Genomic DNA, 24,483 nt, shown 5'->3' on the forward strand with positions numbered 1-24,483 from the left:
GGGTTTTTAGGGAGGGTGGAAGGACCTGCCCCAAACCTGATAAGCAGCCCTCATTGCAATATAATTTGAGGGCTTATGGAGCCATCTTCATTTCACCGGATCCCAAGTGCCAGGCATGAACGAAGATGCCAAATTACAGATGAGAAAGAGAAGGTGGCCTCTGAGAGGGCAAATGACGAGCCTAAACTCACGTGGTCGGTCCATAAATATTCACTGAGCACCCACAGTATGCCTGCTGGGATATAACACACAGCGAAGGGCAAGCGCACTATGCTTACCGTTTGTAGGTTTGTAAGAGGAGACAGACGTTAATTCACAAAGAAGTTAGTTCAGAAATTATAAGGACTGGAAACAATACTATAGGAAGATGGGGTAAGCAAGGATCTTAAGGGAAGGTCAGGGAGAACTTCTTGGAGAAGGCAACGTTTTAGCTGAGCCTTGAAGATGAAGTAGGATCCAGCCATGTCTACGTTTCAGGGGAGAGTGTTCCAGACAGAGGGAACAGCAAGTGCAAAGGCCCTGAGGATGGGGATGAGTTTGTTGTGTTCAAGAAACCACATGAAAAGCCAGTGTGACTACTTTGGGGTAAGAGTCATGGGAGGTGAAGTGGAGGACCCGAGGCAATGGCGGGTTTTCTGTAAGTGATGAGGTTATAAAGACCATTTGCCAACATCACTGGACACCAAACCGTTATTACCCTATGTTCCAGGTGATGAAGCCAGCACCCCCTCTGAGAGGGCAAGTGACTGCCCCAAGTTCACCAACTAAACTGCAAGAGAATGTGTAAGTTTCAAGGCAGAAAGAATCATCCCAGGTTCCATGGCAGGTTCTGGGAAACCTCTGAACCCTGTGCCAGTCTTCTGTGTGACAATGAGATTGAACAACAGATGGCAATCTCTTGAGCCAGTGCCTGGTCATGACTCTGGGTGGCAAATGCCAGAAACACCAACACTCTCGGTATAAACGGAGAAGCAAATTCATTGGGTCGTGTAACTGAAAAGTTTTAGGGAAGGGTGACTTCAGGAATGGCTGGATCCAGGGGCTCAAAGATCCCAAGAGTCACTTTCTCACCATCTCTCAGCCCTGTCTGCCTTTGCAAGCTCTCCCCAAAAAGATGAGAGAAGCACCCCCAGGAGCACCTAGCCTCTATCCCTCTAACTCAGCAAGCTCCTCCGAGACAAAGCTTCTCTGCTCCACTACTTGGCACAAAAGTTGCAGGGCTGGCTCTCATTTTTTTAAAAGATTTTATTTATTTATTTGACAGAGAGAGACAGCGAGAGAGGGAACACAAGCAAGGTGAGTGTGAGAGGGAGAAGCAGGTTTCCCCCGGAGTAGGGAGCCGGATGTGGGGCTCAACCCCAGTACCCTGGGATCAGGACCTGGGCCAAAGGCAGACACTTAACAGCTGAGGCACCCAGGTGCCCCAGAGCTGGCTCTCATTGGTCCATGTCAGGTCACATGGCCATCCCCAAGCCAATCACTGTGGTCAAGGGAATGCACTCTGCTGATTGGCCCTGGTACTTGGGGTGTATAGGCCCCCTCCTTCTTGTCCTGGCCTGAAATTGGGAGACAGATGGTCCCCAAAGCAAAATGTAAATGCCAAAGCCGGAACGAGGAGGACAGGTGCTAGGCGGGCCGAGCAAGCCTGCCCACCACGAAGTCAGAGGGCAGCCCGCCTGCGTGCCTCCCACGTCCCATCAATGCCGGGAGACTCTGCGAGTCACCAAAAAGAGGAGGGTGCCACTGGCACTATGGTGGCCCTCCCCCACCAGAGGACTGGCGGGAGGTGTGGGGTGTGGGCTATCGAGGCATCCCCAGGGTGTCTGTTCACGGACTGCAGCCTCGTTTGGTTGCGAACATCTGCCCTGGAAGTGGCACCCCCTTCCTCATTCATTCATAAATAGAGGCTCTGCGTCTGCATGGTGACAGGCACCGTCCTTAGCCCTGGAGACAAAAAAAAAAAAAAAAAATCCTCACCTTCGTGACACTTCCAGTCTCCATGGTAGACAGTGCACAAAATAAACAAGTTAAATAAAAGGCATATCAGACAGGGATAAATGTTATGAAGAGAAATACAGCACAGCGGGTGGGGAGGAGCATGGGAGGTGGGTGTAATTTTGAAAAGGGGGCTCAGGCCTCCCAGAAAAGGTGACTTTCAAGGAAAAAGTAGGTAAAGGGGAGAACGAGGCAGGAATCCAGGGGTGTACCAGGAAACAGGAACAGCCAATGAAAAGGCCCTGGGGTAGGCTTGGTGTGTCCTGGGCACAGCCAAGCAGCCAGGAAGAACAGAGAAGGTGAGGGAGGGGGAGAGTGGGAGGAGCTTAGCTCGAGGCCTGAGGGAAGATTTGGGGTCAGATTGTGTTCAGCGTTGTCCACCCAAGTGAGGGCTGACTTTCCCTCCAGTGAGGTGGGGAGTTGACTGTAGGTGGGCGAAGGGAGGAGCGACAGGCCTGACTTAGATTTAGCAGGATCCCTTTGGCTGCTCTGTGGAGAAAAGACCGTAGGGGCGAGGGCAGCCACAGGGAGGGCTGTGAGTCCAAGCAAGTGATGATGGTGGCAGGAGCCTGGGTGAGGGCAGGGGTGGAGAGAAGCAGTCACAGCCTCAGTGGATCTCTTGGGAGTTGCCAACAGGACTAGTGATGGTCCTTCAGGTTCCTGCCTCGTCCTGGCCTGGACAAGCAAAAGGCTGTGGTGGCTCTGACATTTTGGGATTTGGGGACATTTCATAGCCAGGCCTCAGCTCCTGAGCCCATCCCTGGCAGCCATCTCCCAGGCCACCATTTGTCCCTCCTCTCTCAGACAGGCCAGTCATCCAGACCCATGCACATTATCAACCCTCCTCATCATTGCTGTTCCTGGTACCTCAGCAGGCTCAGATGGGTGAGAAACAGAACTCTCTGGAGTCGTCTAGAACTCAACTGCCTTTCTGTTTGGAGCCCCATTCTGCGGAAGCAGAACCTTGGGGAGTCTGGAATTTTCCCACTCTGTACCAGAGTGAGTCCAGTTGTGGCCTTGCCAGCAGTGACAGCCTCTGGGTCTCTTTGGGTGAGGGGTCCCAACAGAAGTCCTCAAGATGCCTTTCGTCCTTTGCCTTTAGGCCTTGGTCTAGCTTCCACCACATTGACCTTTTTGTTCCCCAAACATAGCAAACGAGCACCTACCTCAGGCCCTTTGCACTTGCTGTTCTCTCTCCCGTGCCACCTACTTCCCATTTCACTTTGCACCTCTCTCACTCACCATCAGGTCCCCATTAAACATCCCTGCTCTGGGAAGGCTCTTCTGTGCCCCCTGGATGAAGTCAAGCCCCAGTTATGCTCCCCGGACCCCAGCACTCTCCCTGGAAACTTTCCTTGCTTGACTCTTGTTACTCTGAGAGAGTCAGGCAGAAAGCACAACGGTGAGACCACAGACTCTGGAGCCAGACTGCCTGGGTTCAAATCCTGGCTCTCTCACTGAAGCGCAGTGTGACCCTGACTAAGTCACCAAACCTCTTAGCTGCATTTATATAACGAGGGTAATAGTAATCCCAGAGTTGTTGTGAGGATTATGTGGGCTACTCTAAGCCAGGTGCCTGGAACAGTGCTGACCACATAGCATGTGCTCAGTAGTAGCTGTTGTCACTTTGTGTAATTACTTGCTCACTGGGCACCTTCCCTGCAGGGCTATAGTTCTGCACATGGGGTCTGGACAGGGGTGGGGGGTGAAGGGGGGGGTGGGCAGGTGAGGAGGGTGGAGGATGGGGAAGGGACTCCATCATCACGTGCTGACTAGATGGATATTTTGAACTCCGAGTCCAGCCCTGTGGACCCTCTATCCTCCACCCCCGCAGCTCCCCCTCTCCCCACCCCTCCCCTGCCAACCAGGGCTCACCTGACCCACCCCCTCCCCCCCAGCCTCCTCTAACCACTCGAGTGCCATTAAGCCAAAGTTTTGATTTAAGATATTTATAAAGGCACTGAGAATGTCCTCTAATATCAGCTTATATATTTTTAATCTGCTGTTAAAGTGATTTAAAACAGAGCTCCAATGGACGAGCGTGATGGAAATTAAAAGTCTCCATCACCTGGCGCCTGGCTGCGGCGCCCCTGCCGACAAGGACGTGGGGGCACCTCCATCCCACTGAGTTGTGGGGAAGCTCAGCTCTTTGGCCAGGGCTGGGCCTCAAGGGGTCCGGGCGTAATTAAGCAGGGGGCGCCAAGGCCGGCAGAGAGAGCGACGCGGGCACGCCGCACACGCGGCCTAATGAACGGTGACATCTGCTCATCCGTTTAATTAACGAGCCCCTCGCGCTGCGGCAGGACACAGGGACCACGTCCTCTGTGCTTGCAGAGGGAAAAAAAGCCCGGTGGAGAGAGGACTGCTAATTTGCAGAATGATTTTCTTTTCCTGCCTATTCGAAACCAGAGAATAGAACCGGGCTCCTCTGTCTCCCTCCCTGCAAGGCAATTTCCTGGGACTTGTGGGGTTTTTTTGCGAGTTTCCTGGTGGGTGGACGAGCTCGCAGCCCGTTTTCTCCCTCCTCCCCATCCCTGGCCCTCCTCCCACCGGGTCTCTTCACAGGAAAGTCTGAAATAAATGCAGGAGGTTGAGTGCATGGGTCTGCAGCTTCCTCCAGGCCCAGGGTGAAAAGCGTGAATCAGCACAGCATTACATCTCCCCATCATCCATTCACCTGTCCACAAATGGGGCTCCCTTGCAGGAGCAGGGGGAGAGACTCTGAGCTCTCAGGGGCCAGGACAGGCCCACCAGATGGTGGCCCAGAGAAGGCTGCCTGTTTGCAGGCCTGTTTGCTGGGGGGGGGGGGGGTGTGAGGGGGGGACCTGCTGTCACAGCTCCCAGGAGGCCCTCCCCCGACAGGGCAGTTCTGACCACACCCAGGAGCCCAGGAAGATGCTCTAGAAGTGCGTCCCCTCTGCCCCACGGAGACTGAGGTCTGGAGTTCAGGTGGGCAAGAAAGGCTTGGGACACGCTGGGGTCCCTTGGAGACATCCAGGTGGCAGAATTAAGTACGCAGGTGGAGAGGCCACTCGGAAGGAAGTGGACTGGGTGGGGGATATAAATGTGCAAGTGACTGATGCGTGGGTGGCATCTGGAGCAGCGCGAGTGAGTGAGACTCTAGAGTGGGGGAGGGGAGGGACTCTGACAGCTTTGGGGGGCCCCCGGAGGTGGAGAAGGAACAGTGGGGTAGACAGACCCCAAGGTGCCCCGCACTGATCCCTGGCATCTCCTGGTGTTCAGATCCCTGTGTAATTCTCTCCCCTTGAATGTGGGCAGGTCCCAAGACTGGCTTCTTCCCAGGAGAATCATCCTTTTTCAGTCTGGAAGCACGTACTGGTGGACAGAAAAGATCTGGGTGGGCAGGAGCAGTTCTTGCCCCAAGAGGAAGAAAGTGAGTTGGAGGCCGACAGGGGTGCAAGGCGCACCCTGGGCTGAGGGACCCGCCCCTCCCACTAGGCAGCAGACGCACACACGTGGGATCCCCCCTGTGGGGCCTCCCTCCTTCCCAGGAGACTGGGGCTCCGCGGGCCTAGAGCTGGGGGGCAGGCTGCTGAGCCGGCCCCCCGTGCCACGCTGCGTGGCTGCGCCAGGGATCCTGCCCTGGCAGCTGGGCTGACCTCCTGCAGGCGGCCAACAGCTAAACAAGGGCCCAGTGTACTTCCCTAGGCGAGGGTTTGGCTGGGGGTTCACCCGGAGCCCAGATCAGACAGGAGTCCTTTGAAGGCAGGATGAATTAGGCTCAATGTCTCCATCCAGCTGAGGGCGGGCGGGGGCCAGGGCAGCTTCCAGAAGGCCTGTTGTCCAGGGCCGAGGAGGGGCGGGCAGGGGAGCTTAGTTTCCAGGCCCAACAAGGCCAGCAGCAGGTTCTCACCTACGAACCCAGCCCCCACTGTTGGGATTCGCGCAGCCCCGGCCAGAGTGAGCCCAACGCAAGAGAAGGATGTCCTGGACAGTCTTCATTTTGAATACTCAATTGTTATTTTTTTTAAAGATTTTGTTTATTTGAGAGAGAGAGCGTGCGTGCACACAAGCAGGAGGGAGAGGCAGAGGGAGAGAGAAGCCGACTCCCTGCTGAGTAGGGAGCCCGATGCGGGACTCGATCTTAGGACCCTGGGACCATGACCTGAGCTGAAGGCAGACGCTCAACGGACTGAGCCACCCAGGTGCCCTTATGCATTTCCTGTATGTGTACTAGATAAAATACAGCTAGCCCATCCCCCAGTGCTTTCTCAGATGTTACTGCTTAGCATAAGGTACCATCTGTTAACATTTAAAAAGGGGCTTCCTGGGGGCGCCTGGGTGGTGCAGTCCTTAAGCGTCTGCCTTCGGCTCAGGGCGTGATCCCGGCGTTATGGGATCGAGCCCCACATCAGGCTCCTCCGCTGGGAGCCTGCTGCTTCCTCTCCCACTCCCCCTGCTTGTGTTCCCTCTCTCGCTGGCTGTCTCTGTCAAATAAATAAATAAAATCTTAAAAAAAAAAGGGGGGGGGCTTCCTGGAAACTGTCTGAATGTCCCTTGGCAGGAGAATGGATAAATTGTGGTACGTCCATGCAGTGGAAAACCACACAACACTGAAGAATAACCCTGTCCTAGCCACACACCAGCAGGGATCTACCGGCACATGGCCCAGGATGGAGACAGACACCGTCCCTAAAAGAGGGAGATGCTAAGCATGGGCCTCGCTTGGCACAGGGGCCAGTACAGGGGCTGTGCGAAGGCTCTGGCCCGCCCTAACCCCTGCCTGTCTCTACATCGAGCCGACTGTCCCCCAGAATGTCCCCGATCACTCCTTGTCCATTGTACTGTCTGGCCTCATCCATCTTTCTACGGGCCAGAGTGACTGAGTTCTATTCTCAGGGGGTCCAGATTTTAAAACAATCCTTTGAGGAAGGCAGTGCTGAACCCCAAAGAGTGAAGCCCTGGTGACGAAATTTCAGGTGACCATGGGAGCAGAACAGGGCATGGTGTCAGTCAGGGGGCTGTCCCCATAAAGAACACAGACCAAAAGCTGTGAGGAGAGAAGCTGTGAGCTGGTATCTATAGGGAGGGCATCACGGAAAACGTTTTTCTGCCTCTTTATAAGCCAAGAGTCATAGTTATCATAGACCCCAACTCAAACGGGCTTCAGTTAAGAAAGAAAAGCGACTGGCTTTTGTAACAACAAAATCCAAGGGTAGGTCCAGCCTCAGGTACGGCTGGATCCAGGGGCTCAAGCACTGGCCTCTGATGCTGTTTCTTTCTGTCTAATGGTTGTTTTTCTTTATGTTGGCTTCATTTCAGGCAGGCCTTGCCCTCAAGATGGAAAAGGCATCCCAGCAGACCCAGCTGAATACCATGGTTAGTCATCCCGAATTCTCTCTCCCCAATGGTTCCTGCCACAGTTCTGGGATTACCTCTGACTGGACCAAATTGGGTCACCTGATGTTCCCTGAATCAATCACTGAGGCCACAGGCTTGGAAAATTCTGGCTGGCCAGGCCCTAGCCACATGCCCATCCCTGAACCAATGGGTGGAACCAGTCTAACCCCAACCACGTGGTCTGCAGTGAGGGAGGGGCTGTCTGAGGAAATGAAAGGGCTGTCACCAGAAGAAGCATCCAAAGGAACTGATATTCCCCAAACCTGCTAAGCAGCTGTGGGACCTAGGGCAGGTGCCTTAGACTCCCCGACTGTCGAGCCTGCCCCTGTAAAATGGGACCATTACAGACCCACCGCCAAGGGGAGTTGTGGGCATGAATGTGCTCATGTTCGTGAAAGCAGCTGGTGCTCAGCAAGTGTCTGACGAAGGTGCACAGAATCAGAGGCTTGGGAGAATCTGGGCTGGAAAGGTGGGGATGGGCGTGTACTTTCCAAGGTGGCCCCTCGTTCTCATTTCACAAAGTCCCTTGATAACGTGTGGTTGTCCCTCCTGCCATTGAGGGGCCAGGGTTGTTTGCTCTAGTGGTGGTGATGCGATGGGACCGCTAAAGCTACGTTACAGAAGGCGATACAGCTTCCTCCTGATCCTCTGGGGACACGTTTCCGTGGAGACCCCATGTGGCAAGGAAGCCCAAGCCACCCGTGGGGGCCACAGCCCTGGCTGAGGTCCCAGCTGACAGCCAGCATCAGCTGTAAGAGCTGCAAGATGTGTGCATGGGCGAGCCTGGGGCGGACCCGAGCCCCACCACCGCGGGGACGCATCTGCCTGGGGGACCCGCCCAGGAACCTCTGGCTGAGCCCTGTCAACACCAGAACCGTGATATAACAATACAGTCGTGGCTGTTGTGTGACACCACTAAGCAGGAGGGTTTGTGGTGACTTGTCGCACAGCCACAGACACTAGAAGCATGGGCTAGTGGGGGGACTGCGGGCAGAGGCTCTCACGGGGGCTACTGTGGCCCGATGACACAGCCCTACGCTCACATGCCTGGGTAACGCTCGTCTGTCTCAGGGAGAGAGAGAAGAGGCCGTGCCTGAGTCCCTGAGTGCCCTGAGCTGCACGCAGCCCTGTGGCCACTGGCAGAAGCCAGCCCGGCCACACCACCGGGCACCTGCTATGAATTTCCCAGGATGAAGTGGCAGCCCCCCAAGATCTGGGGACAGACTCTCCTTCCACTGTGTTGGCCCTTCCAGAAGCTCAGTCCCTGCCCACTCTCACTGACTTGTGAATGGAACTTGTCACCTCCTGAAGGGAGGGAGCAAACTAAACCTTTGACAGTGAACTTGCTAAGTGTTTGCATAAATGGGCCAGAGAATTTCCTGTTGCTGAGATTAGGAGGCTCCCCCATTTCTCAGCACCATTCAGTCCCTGGTCCCCTAACTCAGGTCCCATGGGACTTCCTGGTTCCCATTCGGTCCAGCTCCTCCAGGCAGGTCACCGCCAAAAGAAGGGAGATGGTATGGGGTGTGAATTGTCCCCAGGTGGAGTCTACACAGATCAGAAGATAATCCAGGAAATCAAATCATTCCACAAAGCTGGACCTCAAAGCCCAGGTGGCTGCCTGCCCCTGAGGCTTTGATGCATCAGCACCCAGCTCCGCCCGCCCACCTGTGCCCCCTGGGGGACAGATCCTGCCTCCCTCTTGCCAGAACTCTGATTTTCTCAATTCTGTGATATCAGCCCCTTGCTTCCTCTTTCGGCAATAAATTGACTTAGAAGGGAAAGCTTAGATCACCCCGTAACTGGAAAGCGGGTATCACTTGCTCTAAACAGAAGGTGAGCATGAAAATAAACACAACAAAACAGAAGGGTCACACAACCTGGTTTCCATCCTGTCACCCAGCAGTTTTTGAGACAGAAACTTTCTCCTGTTTTATTGAAAAGGTAGCTGAGGCAGCCTTAGCCAGGCATCAGAGAGTCAGGGACACATCAGTACCTGGCAGGGACCCTCGCCTTGACGTTGGCAGAAGAACGGAAAGAAAAAAGGGAGTGACTTTCTTGCTGTAGAGGATTATTTAATGCTGTGTCTGCATCCACCCCACGTCTTCCCAACCATTTGGGCAAGATCGTAAATTACGACGACAGCAAACGCTCAGAGCAGGGCTCGCTGTGTGCTCTAGGCTATTCCAGGAGCTTCCGTGCTCTATCTTATTAATGGTCAACAACACTACAAGGTAGAGGGAGATGCTGTTCTCATGCCCAAAGGGGACCCAGAGAGGTTAAGTAACTTCCCAAAAGGTCACACAGCCAGTTAGTGGTGAAGCTGAGATTTGAACCCAGACCTCCAGCTTAAGTCTGTGCTCCTAATAACCCAGCACACTGCCTGGGAGCACAGGTCTACACCCCCCAAGACCCTGGATAATTGCTGAGGGCCTGTATGGTGTTGAATAGTGTCTTGTCCCCCCAAACTGAAACCAATTCATGTCTACCTGTGAGTGTGGCCTTACTTGGAAATAGGGTCTATGCAGATGGAATCAGGTTAAAATGAGGTCACACTAGATCTGGGGGGCCCTGTTTCCAACAGCTGGTGTCTTTATAAGAGAGGGAAGTTTGGACATGGTGATGCCCAGAGGGAGGTCAGTGGCAGAGACTGGAGTGAAGCCTAGGGACACTGAGGAAGCCACAGCCACCAGAAGCAGGAAGAGGCAGGAAGGCTCTTCCCCTAGAGCCTCCAGAGGGAGCGCAACCCTGCCCATACCTTGTATTCAGGGCTCTGGCCTCCCAAATGTCAGAGAAAACATTTCTGTTGCTTTAAGTTTGTGGCTACCCAGCACCTGGAATGTGGCATCTGAAACTTCATTACATTTACATTTAAATGGCCGCAGGCGTTAGTTTGCTCTTGCTGCTGTAACAAGCAGCACAAACACACAAACACTGGCCCGGACAACACAAATGAATCCCACGGTTCTGGAGGGCCAGAGTCGGAACCGGGCTTCGCGAGTCCGAACCCTTGGCTCCTTCCAGGCTCCAGGCCAGAATGTTTTCTTGCCTTTTTGGCTTCTAGAGGCCGCCTGCCTTCCTTGGCTCATGGCCCCACATCGCTCTGCCCTCTGCTCCCATGTAGCGTCTTTGACCCTCCTGCCTCCCTCTGGTGAGGACCTACAAGGCTGGTGGCTGCCCAGCTGGATGTCAGGGATCTGAGCTGCCAGTTCCTAAGGGAGCTGCTTCTGCCTTGGTCACTGCTGTGTCTCCTGAGCCAGGAACACGGTGCCCAGATGAATGTGTTCCATTAATGACATTTGAATATCACTTCTACAACACGGGTATCAAAGGACATGCTGGGTTTAAAAGCCAAGTCTGAGCTAAGCTTTGCCAACTGGAGACCCACACTGGGGGGCCTCTAACAGAGCCTCAGCCAGGCCTTGGGAAACCGTTCTGTTCCGGGCTCTACTGTGTGGCCTCGAGCAAACCTCTGTGCCTCACTGGGTGTCACCTGCCTCGTCTGTATGAGGAGGGGCAAGGGAGGAAACCAGCTCTGTAAAACAGCTACCGGCAGCCCCAGGAGAGCAAAGACGATGGGCACAGAGAAGCCAAGGGGCTGGCCCCAGGGCAAGATCTTGAGGAACGGGAGGAATCTGTCCCAAGTTGAGAATGCACTTCAGAAAGGGGCGACAGGCCAGTAGGGTAGGGAGGCTTTCTGCGCCATCCGGGAAAGAGAAGATGGCAGCCGGCCCCAAGGCTAGAATCAGTGACTTCTTAAATGCTGGGCCACCTGCCTAGATGGTTCTCCTAAACTTCCTCTGACCGTTGAACTCCTACTCATCCTTCAAGACCCATTTCAAATGTTGCTTTCTTAAGATAATCTTCCTTCACTCCCTGAACCCACCTCTGACCCCCAAGAAGAGCCCAAGATCTCTGGGGCTCACGCAGGAGCTGCACTGCCCTACCACAGTCCAAGGTGTTGAGTGACTTGCCCAAAGTCACGTGTTCCAATAAGTGACAGACCTGGGATGTAGACCCAAGCAATCTGGCCCCAGTGTTGATGCTCCAATGAAGCTATACACGCACGTTCACCACACCCCCCCCCACACGCATGCACGCGCGCACACATCCATACGTACGAACATACACACAAACTCATGTACATCCGCACGTCTGTAAATACACGGCTGTGCGTGAGTACGTGGGCACACACACGCACACACACATGTGCACGCAGGTATACCAGACCCACTGGCCTCTTGCACGTGCTTGTTTGCCTGTGCACTGGCAGACCATATGTTGGCACGGGCACACACCCATGCTGTGCACACTCAGACCTGCGGGAAGACCAGCCCCACACAGGCCCCTGCACAGAAGTCTGCCCCTAAATACAAAATCTGCAGAAACATCACCGGGATGGCACACGCAGCCACACCCAGGCACACACACAGACAAGTGTGTGTATCCTCACACACAGAGACATTCACATAAATATGCACACGTACCATGAACTCAACGGTGCGTAACTCAAATGCATGAACCAGGAAATTTCTGAATTCTAGCTTCCTCCAGGCATCCGCAGACACTCAGATGCACACTCATGTACACAGGCGCACGCACAGACATGCTCCTGTCCTCTGTCCCCGGGTCCTGCCTGCCCATCCTCCGCTCTGTGTGCCCCATCACTGCAGTGAGGCCCGGGGGGCCAACACCAGTGCCATCTGACCTAGGCTGACCCGGGGAGGAGGAAGTCAGCTGTCTGGCCTCATCTGTGGTGGGGTGCCTGTCCTCACAGCCCATCTGGCCCCGCCCTCGACGCCCTGGCCACACTCCTCTAGACACTCCACAGTCCATCCTGGACCCTGGGGCCAGGTTGCAGATTCGGAGCGTGCCAGGGTGCCCAGATGAGACCCAGAAGTCTGGGGAGGGGACAGGGACCCCTGGCTCTGCCCAAGAGCCCCCCCCCCCCGGCCCCCCGGCACAGAGAGGAAGAGGAAGTACAGCGTGGGCCTGTGCGGGGGTGTCGGCCCAGACAGCCTTCTGTGCAGCCAGATGGCTAGCCATCTGCAGCCCCCCCTTCCCAGCGTGGCCAGGCCTGGTGCTGGGGCGAGCCTCCTCCGAGCTGGCAGAATGTGTTGGAGCCATGTGCTGCCTGGCAGGCTGGAGGGTTGCTCCTTAGAGTGAGATGACCGGACGCACACATGGCCAGGCAGAGGCAGGCCCACCATGCCCAGCTGCTGCAGCCCCTTCTCAGGCCCCACCTCTCGCCTCATAATGTAGGCATCTCTGTTCTGGAAGATTCTGGGTTTGGGGGGAGGGAACAGTCCTTTATCCAACTTTATCCACGCCTTTTTTCATTCACTAAACATGAAGTGCCTACTAACTGCTAGGCACTAAAGAGACAGTAAGGAACAAAACAAGTATTTGTTGAGCACCTACTATGTGCCAGGCACTTTTGTAGCCATTGGGGATATAGCCACGAACAAAACAAATATATATTAGACATCTACTGTGTGTCAACTGATGGCATCCATGATCAAAGAAATGTTTATTGAGCACCTACTATGTGCCAGGGGCTGTTCTAGGCCCTGGGAACATAGCCATAAGCAAACCATTTGCTAAGCACCTACTATGTGCTGGGCACTAGGGATGCAGTGGTGAGCGAGCAGGACAGGGTCCCTGACCTCACAGAGCTCACAGTCTCCAGGGAAGAGGGGGCCAGATGAGCAACAGTGAGTAGCTGAGGTGAGGCCAGAAGGAAAACAGGGGTGAGGGGAGAGACAATGACATTGTTATCCATTTGACCATTTTAGTTGGGACAGTCAGGGAAGGCTTCTCTGAGGAGGTGACATGGAGCAGAGACCTGGATGGAGTGAGGAGCCAGCACTCAGGCTCCCAGGGGAAGGGAACAGCTGGGAAAGGCCCAAGGTGGACAGTCTTGGCGTGCCCAACGCTTTGGGGAGTCAAGGCCCCTGGGCTGGAGCAGGTGAGCCCAGGAGGGGCAGGGGTGAGGAGGGGAGGAGTCTGGGGAAGGAGACCCCTGGGGTTGTGGGGGTGGGGGTGCAGCGGGCATCCCAGGCAGGAAGCCTCAGGCCCAACCTCCACCTGTATTTGGGAGGCTGTACTTGGACTTGTCCCAGTAAGTCTGGGATGTGAGCACCAGGATGATTCCCATTTCACAGCCAGGAAGGCGAAGGCACAGGAGAGGCCGGCTCTCCTGAGCCTGGGACCCAGGGCTAAGCCTCTGTAGACTGTCCCCAGCCGACCCCTCTGAATGCGCCTGAAGCTGTCAGCCTTGACGCCCCACGGGCTTAGTCACCCGTACAAGTGACATTTATTTATTCCCTCACACGGGAGCGTGGCGAGAATTAATTATTTAGCGCCAAGGAAACACTTTGAACATGAAAAGTGCTGAGGATGACCGGGACATTACAGAGAATAATGCTCCCTCCTCAGCTTGCCTGCAGCTCCGGAGGGCTGAGCTGTCTTCTGGGGTCTCCACCACCCACTATGGGGGCGGAACCCCCGCGGGGGAACATTGTTCTAAGCTCTGGATTTCTATTTTGTAAAAGCCAGAAGAAGAGATTGAAGGAAGAGGAAGGTGGAGGAGGAAGGGAGCAGCGAGGGAGGGAGGGGGAGGGAAAAAAAGAGGAGGGAGGGGGAGGGAAAGAAGGAGAAGGGGGAGGGAAAGAAGGAGAAGGGAGGGGGAGGGAAAGGAGGAGGAGGGGGAGGAAGGAGAGGGAAGGGAGGGAGAAGGGTGAAGGGGGAAAGCGAGGGGAGTGAAGGGAGGGTGGGGGAGGAAAGGAAGGGGAGGGAGGAAAAGGGGGGAAGGGGTAGGTAAGGAAGGGGAGGAAAAGAGGGAGGAGGGAGCAGGAGGAAGGAGGGAGGAAAGGGAGGGAAGGGAAGGGAAAGAGGGAAAGAAGGAGGGAGGGAGACAAGAGGGAGGAAGGGGAGGGAGAGAAAGAAGTAAAAAGAAGAGGAGGAGAAGAGTTTCACACTGACATATTTTTTGGCCACTCCACACTGGGTGAGCCAGGAAGGTAGGACAGAAATGAGTCCCAAGGACAGGGTTCTGATTTATAAAGCACTTTTTCTACATTATTTCAGATCCACAAAACGGGATGGGGGGTTTCTCAGCAGAGCAGGATCACCAGCCCCATTTTGCAGACAAGGAAACTGAGGCTCAGAGAGGCCCTTGCCCAAGGTTCCAGAGCCTGGCTGTGGTGGCCAGGAGCGAGATCTGGGAGGAGCAGGAAGGCGGGTGACCGAAGGGGCTCTCCGCTGCGTGTTCTCACCATGGCCAGGGTGAGCCCCAGCTCCGGGGCCTTGGGATGCCCGGGGCACAGACACCATCCACACCCCAGCACAGCCCAGCAGAGAGCTCAGGGTGGCCCTAGAACCTCAGCCCCTTCCTCGTGTCATCCTGAGGATCCCTGCGTCCCTGGGAAGGAGGCAGGGAGGGGACATCTGGCTGGAATGGGGAGGGGGGAGAGGGGCACAAACAGCCTGGCAGGGAATTTGAAGTTTGATCTGACCTAGTATTTACCCAAAAGGGGCCACCAGGCAGAAGAGACAGGCTGGAGACCTGAAGCCGAGTTCCCCGTCACTGCTGTTAGACTTTGTGCTGCTGCCCCTTCAGACGGACAGAGGTTGTGGGGCACACTTGACCCCTCCTTTAAGCCAGAATCAAGAAATCCCAGAGGAGGCGGAGAACTCAGGGTCTCTGAGCTGTCTGCAGCTTCTTTCTGAGGGTCCCAGCCCTGCCTCATTCATCTCCACTCATCCCAGTAGCGGGAACCATGCCTGCATTCAGTAGGTGCCCCAAAAACGCCTGCTCCTGTGTCCTGGGTGTTATCTGAGGGACCCTGTTCTTCTGAAACAGGACTGCGGGAAGCAGAGGTCTTGCTGGGGCAAGTGACTTAACCTCCTTGTGCCTCAGTTTCCCTATTTGTAAGATAGGAGCAAAACTGATAAAACAACATTGCAGACCGCGGAGGATTCCAGGCCTTGTGCCCAAAGTGCTTAAAACAGCACCCAGCACGCAGCACGCGTTCATGAAGTCAGGGCTACCCTTAGGGACGGATCGACACAGCCCCTGCAGACATGTGGTCCCCACAGCGACCCTATATGGCAGGTTCTGTTGGGCCCGTTTCATGACTGTTCTTTATTTCCTTTAGATAATGAAACTGAGACCTGGAGAGATAAAGGAAGTTGCCCAAGGTCACCCAGCGGGAGAGTGACTGAGCTGGGTTCGAACCTCACCTGCTCCTGCCTCTTGGACAGCCGCATTGGGGGGGGGGGGGTTCCCTCGCAGGGCCGGCCTCGGGGACCACCCCCTCCAGTCTGCAGGTGCCTCTTCATGCTAATTGGGCCTCAGGGGCAGCCCTGAGGTTTCCGAGCGAGCGGCCGCCCTCATGGGTCAGAACTGAGTGACGTGCACCGAACCAGAAGCCGCTGCAGCTGTAATCAGGAGGCCGCCCCTGGGTGCGCAGGCCCCCCAGCCACCTGGCTGCCCTTGGCGGGGGACGTGGGTGGAGAGCCCACAGGATCCTCAGACAGCTGGGGAAGTGCTGGAGGCCGCTGCCATGGCAACGGCGCTGGCTGCCCTCACTCTGCGTGGGCCTGTCCTGCCCTCCTGGGCACTGGTGGGCTGGGGCTCAGCTGTCCCCCTCTCCCTTCTCCTCCAACCGGGGTCCCCTGGGGGCCTGAAAGCTCCTCACCCACTCACTGCGCCAGCAGGGCAAAGCCAGCTCAGAGACATCCCTCTCGATAACAACGAATACCAGCTGATATATACTGCGTCCTTCCCCCTTTACAAATGGTACTCACTTAATTCTCACGTAGCCCATTTAATAGATGAAAGACTGAGGTCCAAAGGGGCAACAGTGCTTGCCCAGCATCACGGTTCATGTTCAAACCCAGGATTTCTGGCCCCAGAACCCCATCGCATAGTACAGAACAATGGTTAAGACACGACCTCTGGCGTGAGACAAGCTGTGTGACCCTGGACAAGTTACTCAGCCTCTCTGGTCTTCAGTTTCCCCTTCTGCAATATGTACCCACCCAAACAGTACCCACTTCGGAGAGTCCTTAGGAGGATCAGATCAGTTAATATGCACAAAGAAGTTAGAGCATGGGGCCAAAGCACTTCCAGCAGCCCAAGAGTTGAACACAGAAGCTAGGCAAAAGTACAGGCAGTTAGGAGCAAGGCACCAGGAGCTGCAGGATCAGAGCCAGAGACCCAGGATGTGGGTGGACCCCTGACTGTGTTAGTCACTGTCCTAGCTGTTGCTACTTTACCTGCCTCCGACCTCACAGCAAACCTGTCTGACCAGTAGAGTTGCCCTCCTTTTACAGATGGAAGGTCACTGGTTTGGTCAAAGTCACACAGATTTGGGGCAGGGAGCCAAATCTCTAGACTCCCAATTCAGTGTGGGTCACTGCCTGCAGGGCCTAAGGAAGAGGGTGCTAACTCGGGGAAGAGGAGGTTAGCAGCTCAACGGCCTGGGGCACCTGGAGGAGGTTGTTATCAGTCAGGATGTCTTGGGCAGCAAATAACAGAAAAACTCCAATTCAAACACCTTTAAATAATAATGATGCAGGTTTATATTTCCCATAAGAAGTTCTACGGTGAAGGAGCTTCTGGGCAGGTTGATTCAGCAGCTCCATGGTGGTGTCAGGACCAGGGCCTTTCCCTGTCTGTCTTCTGCCACCCTCAATGTAGATCACTCCCCGCAAGGTCCCGAAATGGCTGCAGCAGATCCAGTCATCATATCCCACAAGGACAAAGGGCAGCCCAAGATGAGACAGTCATCTCTTCCTCGTATTTCTCAATCTCTCTTTCTTTTAAATATTTTATTTATTTATTTATTTGAGAGAGAGAGAGAGAGAGAGAAAGCACAAGCAGGTGGAGGGGGAGAGGGACAGGGAGAAGCAGGCTCCCCACTGATCAGGGAGCCCAACACAGGGCTCGATCCCAAGACCCTGAGATCATGACCTGAGCTGAAGGCAGCTGCTTCACCAACTGAGCCACCCAGGCGCCCCATATTTCTCTCTTTTTAAAGAGCCAGGAAAGATTCCCCATAAACCCCCAGTGGAGTCCCCCTCACATCTCATTGCTAGAGTTGGGTCATGTGAACCCCTGGCAAGGGGCATAGGGCAGCCATGGATTGGCTTAGACCACGGGTCAGCAAATGTGGCCCCAAGTCTGCTTTTGAGATTTATCGGTGCACAGCCACACTTTTTTTTTTTTTTTTACACATAGGACTGAGTTCATGTGACAATGGCAGAGCTAAATAGCTGCACCAGAGATGGCCTGGCCCATGAAGCCTAAAAGAATTACTATCTGACTCTACAGAAAATCAGTTTGCTGACTCCTGGCTAAATTAATTGGGATTCACCCCTGAGCTGGACGGAGTCATTGTCCCTGAGGGATGAATACTGAACAAAATAATAGTCTGTGAGGTAGAAGTGGATGGTGGCTAGGTCACGGCTAAGTCAGCCTCAAGTACTCTGCTGCTCAAAGCACAGTCCCTGGACCAGTGGCATCGGCCTCAGGTGGGAGCCAGGCTCGGGCCCCACCCCAGAGCTACTGAGCCGGAACCTGCATTTGACAAGACCCCCAGAGCCTGGGAGAAGCCCTAACCCTGCAGAGCAGGGAAGGCACAGGAGGTGACAGAGGGGCAGGTGCATTGGTTTGACACTGAGTTGTGGCCAAGTTCAATTCCTGACTGTGACCTTGACCGGCTGTGTGGCTGTGGCCGGTCATGGTACCCTCAGGCCCTCAGCACCCTCCCCTGCTAAATGTTGTGTGTTAGCACCTTGAGGCTATTATATCAAAGCCACCCTTCCAGCCCCGACGCACCCCCAAGCTGGGTGGCTTAGAGCACAGTTCTAGAGGTCAGGGTCCCAAAACCAAGGTGTGGACAGGGCCGTACTCCCCCCAGAGGCTGTAGGGGAGGGTCCTTCCTTGCCTCTTACAGCCTCTGGTGGCCCCAGGTGTTCCTAGCTGTGGCTACGTCCTTCCCACCCCTGCCTTAGTCTGCACGTGACATTCTCCTGTGTCTCCCCTCTTCCCATAAGGGCACCAGCCACGCTAGATTAACGCCCACCCTAAAGACCTCATCGTAACCTGATTGTATCTGCACAGACCCCATTTTCAAACAAGTCTGCATTCCTACCATATCTCCCACTCCACCCAAACCATCCGGTTCCAGCGACACTGACCTCCTTGCTCTTTCCAGAATTTGCCAACCCCCTGCAGCCTTGGCGCCTTGCTGTGCCCTCCACCGGAATGCTCTTCCCATACACACTCGAGCTTGCTCCCTTATTTTATTCAGGTTTCTGTGCGCATGTCACCTCCTCAGAGACAATTCCCAGCCACACGGCTGAAAGTAGACATGCTCCCCAACACATTCGATCCCATCAAATTTTTGATCATCTTCGTAGAACCCACAACTGGCTAGAATTCTCCCATTCATTTATTCATCTCTTGGCCATGTCCTCAGTGCCTAGAATGGGGCCTGGCACATAGTAGGTGCTCAGTAAAAATTAACCACACGACTGAATAGGCCCCTTTCCACCGCACCCCTCTGAGCTCTTCATGAACACTCAGGAATCCCCAGGCCCCTGCGTTAAAGGCCTGGCAAGCCTCACCATGCCATGGAATTTTCCAGATGAAACTATTCCTTTGTGCGTCAACAGAGCCTTTAATCTCAGCTCGTCACACCAGGCAGGAAGGAACCTGCTTGGCTAAAGGCCTTCTGTCCTAAAGCCACCAGGTAACATGAGAGGGGCCTCTCAAGAGGAAAGCCGTCTCCCCTCCCAACTCTGATAAATGTCCAGCAGCCCCTCTCTCCTCTGCCAGCAGCCTGCCCCCCACCCCCAGCCCCGTCCACAGGCTGAGCTGCCTTGTGCTCCGCAGCTCCCCCCCTGACTCCCGCAACCTGCAGGATGGCCCCTCAGTGGGTCGGGGTACCTTAAAATGTCCTGCATATTAACCCTTTACAAATAGCATTACTAATTTTCTTTTTTTATTTTTATTTAAAATGTATACATGTAATCCACATGTGCTGACACCAAGAAGTTCCAAAATTTCTAGAATGTGGTGGGAAGGACATCCTTGCCCTCCTGATTCCAACCCCCACTGTAGAGGTGATAACCACGGGCAGGAGTGGTGGGCGCCCTTCGGAAGGGCTGGATTCCTTTATTTAACAGATCCTGGTAGATGGCCCCCAGCAATCCCACATGGGTGTTACTATTATCCCCATTTTACAGACAGAGAAATGGGCTTGGGCTCAGAGAGGGCCAGGGCCAGCCAGTCGTGGAACAGGGTCGGACCCTCACTGTTGACCACTTTGCCATACCACCTCTCAACAGAAAAGATCTTGATTTTATTTTTAACTTTTTTTCATATTTATTTTTTTCCCCATTTTCTGTTCTATATTGTTCCATGCCTGGTTTTTTGGGTTTGGTTTTTTTTTTTTTTTCCCATTTCACTGCTCGTTTGGGACATTTTTTCATGCCAAACACACCCAGGTTCCCCCATCATTTGTAATGCCCATGTTATGTTCCATAGCGCTGGACACACAGCATGGAACTATTAGGACAGTTTGGGTCAAAATGGTCCATTTGTGACCAGCCTGAATTCTTAGGATGTAATTCATTGGAATGTACACTATAGTTTGTATGTGATATAGTGAACACTTTTGGGAAAACCAGTAAGATCTAGGCTTATTGGGCAGAAGGTCTGAGTTGCCCTGTCACCCACACACTCTAGACTGCATCCGAGCTTGTGTTGGTAGAGAAAGTAAATGCAGCACTATGGTCTAGAATGTTCCCAGCTCCAAAGAGGCCCTGAGTGTGAAACATTCCTTCTGCTGGTCAGCTGCACATCCAAGGACTCTAGAATGTCAAACCTTCAAAGCCCCGTGACTCGTTCCCACAGTAATGGGGCCTGGTAATTAACAAAGCAACCCTAGGCACACCACAGTTTGTCCACATCTCCAAAGAAAGTCCTACTAAGAGTCTCCCAGGAGCAGATCAAGAGAAACCAGGCCCCTCTCCACTTCAGGTATCGAATACTGTTTTGAGCTGGTATTAAGGGGTGAGGAAAGAAGGGCATGAGTTGTCGTAAAGTCAGAACGAAACTGCCAACAACACAGTTCTCTGTCTCCCAAGAGTGACTCACCCAGTGAAAACCAGAATATTGTTCCAAGTGTCTAATCTCCAGAACAGCCTCCAGGATTTGGGCCTCATCCAGCTTAAATGAGCCAAACATTCCAGCATCTTCCTCAGGTACCCATCAGTAGTGTATTGTCTGCTCCCTGTAGCCTTTGTTTTTGAAAGCTCATAAAGAGGAACCCAGGAGGTCAGAAGACAGCAGGCTGCCCATTTCCTTCCCCAGGACAGCACACAGACAGCTTCTAAATGCCTCCCGGCCCTTGCCTCCTGCCAACAACCAAAGTGGTGTTTCTGGTGCCCAGACTACCTCAGAGCCCATAGAAAACCAGGACCCTGGCGGGAGGCCGAAACACACTCCTTTGGAGGGTCACTGGCTTTCTCAGCCCCGGAAGGGCCAGGCAGCAGCAGGGGAGTTTATCATCATTAGGAGCGAGTTAACTTCGAACAGGGGAGAAATGCTTTTAGAGTAATTTTATTAGCACTGGATTCTGGAATGCCTTTTCTATTCTTTTAAGTAATATTCTGTGCAGCCCTGTGCCCTCCATAAAGGAGGAAGTTGACTGGTTTGTAGATGGAGAAAAGGCTGAGCTGTTTCTGTCTCCTGGCTTTATAGGAGGGAATTCACAAGGCAAACCTGGGATGCCACAGTTTGCTTGTGGAGCTGGCCCCATCTCCATCATCCTACAAGGTATATTTTTGGTGCATGTGTTAATCCATAATGAGTCATATAAAAACCAGGGCAATTTGACCTGTGTCAGTTTTCATCCATGACGGGGTCTGGGAGGGGAGACAACGGGGAAAATCGCAGCTAACACCTATATAGTGATTTGTATGTGCTGGGCACTATCAAAGAACTTTGCATGCATTGACATTTCACTCAGATAAAGACCCACCAAAGGAGGTACTAATGTGGTTCCCATTTTAGAGAGAAGGAATCTGAGGTAGAGAGCGGTTAAGCAACTTGCCCGAGTCACACAGCTAGAAAATGGCCGAGAGCCAGGATCTGAACACAGGTGACTCAGCTCCAAGGTCCCAAGTCCCAGATCCAAAGAAACTGGCAATGAGTGGGCTCTCTGTGACAGACACTGTGACTGACCCACCGCCCTTTCCCAGCCTTTTCTCCATGCCTGCATCTACCACCAGGTCTAGAAAAGCTAACCATCCGCTTTCCCAGGCTCCTTTGCAGTTCTGGCCAATGAGTTAATGTCCCCTGTGCCCTTTTTTCCTGCTTTGAATGTAGATGTGATGCCTGGAGTCATGGCAGCCACTTTGTGATCTGAGGGAAAGGCCAGAAGAAGCACAGACAGAGACCTGAAAGACCTGAGCTTTGGAGCCAACTCACCTACCACCCCAGACTACTTTTTATACAGGAAAATTAAACCCTGTTTGTTTACAACACTGGGTTAGGTTTTCTGTTACCTACAACCAAAAATCATACCTAGTGCTCTTTTCTCTCTTCCTTCCTCTTTCTTACTCCCACTTGAAAGTAACTGGTTCTTCAAAGTCTGCACCTTGAAAAAAGTGAGTGACAGCAAGAGGCCTGCTTTCCAAGGATATTTGATGGAATTACATCCTCCTGATGTCTTTCCAGCTGTCATTTACTGAGCATCTACTCTCTGCCAAGTATACACACATACAACATGTATACCAAGGGCTCCAGGTCGTTTTTCTTGCAATGCTCTAACAGCCTAGAAGGGGGGCCACATCCAGCACCATTTCACTGATAAAGACACTGAGGGGCTGGGGCCCTAAGAACTTGCCTGATGGGTGAGAAGCCAGATTCACCCAGGTCAGCCCGACCCCAAGCCCAGAGTCTTCCCATTCTCAGCTGTGGTCAGGCCAGCTCACAGCCCAGAATCCAGGCTTGTCAGAATCCAGGCTTCAGTTCCCTGGTGTCCCCTCGGGGCCGGTGCCTCACCCTCGGTGCTTCGGCATCCTCACTGGTAAAGTGGGGATGATGCTATGACCCACTCACAGGGCTCCTGAGCCAGTACCCTGAAACAATCTATTTGGCACAGAGCCTGACAGATGGGGAGATCTCCACAAATGGCGTCATTGTTATTTCTATTATTATTACAAAGAACTCAGAGTCCTGGCCCCAAGAGCAATTCCCCAGGGCAGCACTGAGTGGAAAGGAGAAGCCAAGGGAAACTGGGGTCTGACTTCTATTAAGCCTGGCCTGCCTTCCTGCTCCCTGGGCCTGGGCCCAGGTGAATCCTTGCGCGACACATAGGAAGACCTCCTGCGTGGAGCTGCCTGAGGCAGGAAGCTCCTGCCAGACATCTTGTCTGGAAAGAAGTGCACGTTCGAGAAAGGCCGTCTCTTGCCAGGGACTCAGGGGCTCAGGGTCCAGCCATCGGCATCATGGTCAGTGTTGGCCAGCCCATGAGACTTGGAACTCACTCTTTGGATCAAAGCCAGGGTGACTGCCAGCAACTACAACAGTAAAAGAGAGAGAGAAAGAAAGGACATCTCTCTCCTGAGCCCCAGGCCACAGCAAAGGGAGTCAGCCTCCAACAGTGGAGAGAGGAGGCTCTGTCTAACTCATTAATTCATTGATGAGAGCATATTAAATGCCAAGCACTTAGATACACCAGTTTCACTGAATTGTCACCGTACCCGTGAGGGAAGTGCTATTATCCTCTCTACTTGCAGATGAGGAAACTGAGGCACTGAGAGGTTAATGCAGCTTGCCCAAGGTCACACAGCCAATAACCAGAGGAGTAGGATTGGAACCCAAGTAGCCAGACCCCTTCTAAGCGAGAAAGGGGTAACAAACCCCACCCCATCCCTGCCCTCTTGGAGCTAACGGGGCTGGCAGAGGAAAAACCAACTACAGACAAATCAGCAAGTGTACATGATGGGTAAGTTTGGGCAGTGAGAGTGACTGAATCACCTGTCCGGGTTATCTGTCCGGGTTATCTCTGGGTGGGAGTCTTGGAAGTCTTCTTAGAGGGGGTGAAGTCTGAGGTTCTCCCTGCAGGAAGGCTAGGACTTGAACTGGCAACACGGGCATAAAGACACGCCAAGGGGCAGGACCAGCTCGTGCAAAGGCTAAGATGAGGGCAAGTAGATGCGAGAACACCATGGAGCCAGAGCTCCATGCAGATGAAAACCCAGGCATACAGTTAGTGCTCAATAAATGGTAGCTGCTGACACTGAAGGATGTACTGGGGGTTAAACCAGGGGAGGCTTTGGAGCTCAGGAGGAAATGCTCCTACATCCTCTTCCCCAGTTTTGCTCCATGATCCGCCACCCTCTCTGGTCCTGGAAAGTCTGCCCCAGGTAGAGCATCCTGACTGGTTCAGGGTGACCACGCCCCCTGGCAGGGATTGGTCTAATCCCGATCATGTGACATAATACGCTCAATTGCTGGCAAGTTTCCAGGAAAAGATTTTCTGACTCTCAAAAAGAACCTCTCCACCCAAGGTGGCCCTTGCAGTAGTTACCTGCTGCTGCATGAAAAACTGCCCCCAGACTTTGCAGCTTTAAAGACAATTAAGTATTATCTCAGTTTCCAGGGGGTCAGGAATCTGGGAGTGACTTAGTGGCTGAGACTGGCTCAGGGTCTCCCCGGAAGTTGCAGGCAAGACCTCAGCTGCCGTTGCAATCATATGAAGGGTTTCTGTTCAACCCTTTCACAGGCGAAGATGAAGTGTATCAGACGTCGGCTCACCCAGCCTGCAGGTGCCCAGCCCTCAGCTTTTTCCTGACCCACAGAAACATCAAAATTCCAGCTCAAACGTCACCTCCTCCAAGAAGCCTCCCAAGCTCATCTTATTTAAAGTGGCCCCTGTCCACCCATGCCAGTGACTTTCTATCCTACCACCCCTGCCTTACTCCTGAGACTCTGCTCTTTACTGTTTACCTTTTTTTTGGGTCCTTCCTTGATGATTTACCTTTTCCCTCTCTACCCCCCAACTAGTATACACACTCCATGAAGGATCGGATTTTTGTCTATCC

General features: G+C 53.7%; 1 long non-coding RNA gene across 1 annotated transcript in view; it reads right to left on the reverse strand.

Moving 5' to 3' along the window:
• Positions 1-1,287: 1,287 nt before the first annotated feature.
• The window catches only part of LOC148107455 (uncharacterized), a 63,360-nt gene continuing 40,164 nt past the window's right edge, over positions 1,288-24,483 (reverse strand). The window contains exon 3 of the long non-coding RNA XR_015722341.1: positions 1,288-1,944. This is a non-coding gene — a long non-coding RNA (uncharacterized LOC148107455). The remainder of the gene's footprint in view (positions 1,945-24,483) is intronic.

This window comes from Ursus americanus, chromosome 30 (assembly GCF_024610735.1).
Source record: "Ursus americanus isolate L20-20 chromosome 30, mUrsAme1.1.p, whole genome shotgun sequence".
In the NCBI taxonomy this organism is placed as follows: Eukaryota; Metazoa; Chordata; class Mammalia; order Carnivora; family Ursidae; genus Ursus; species Ursus americanus.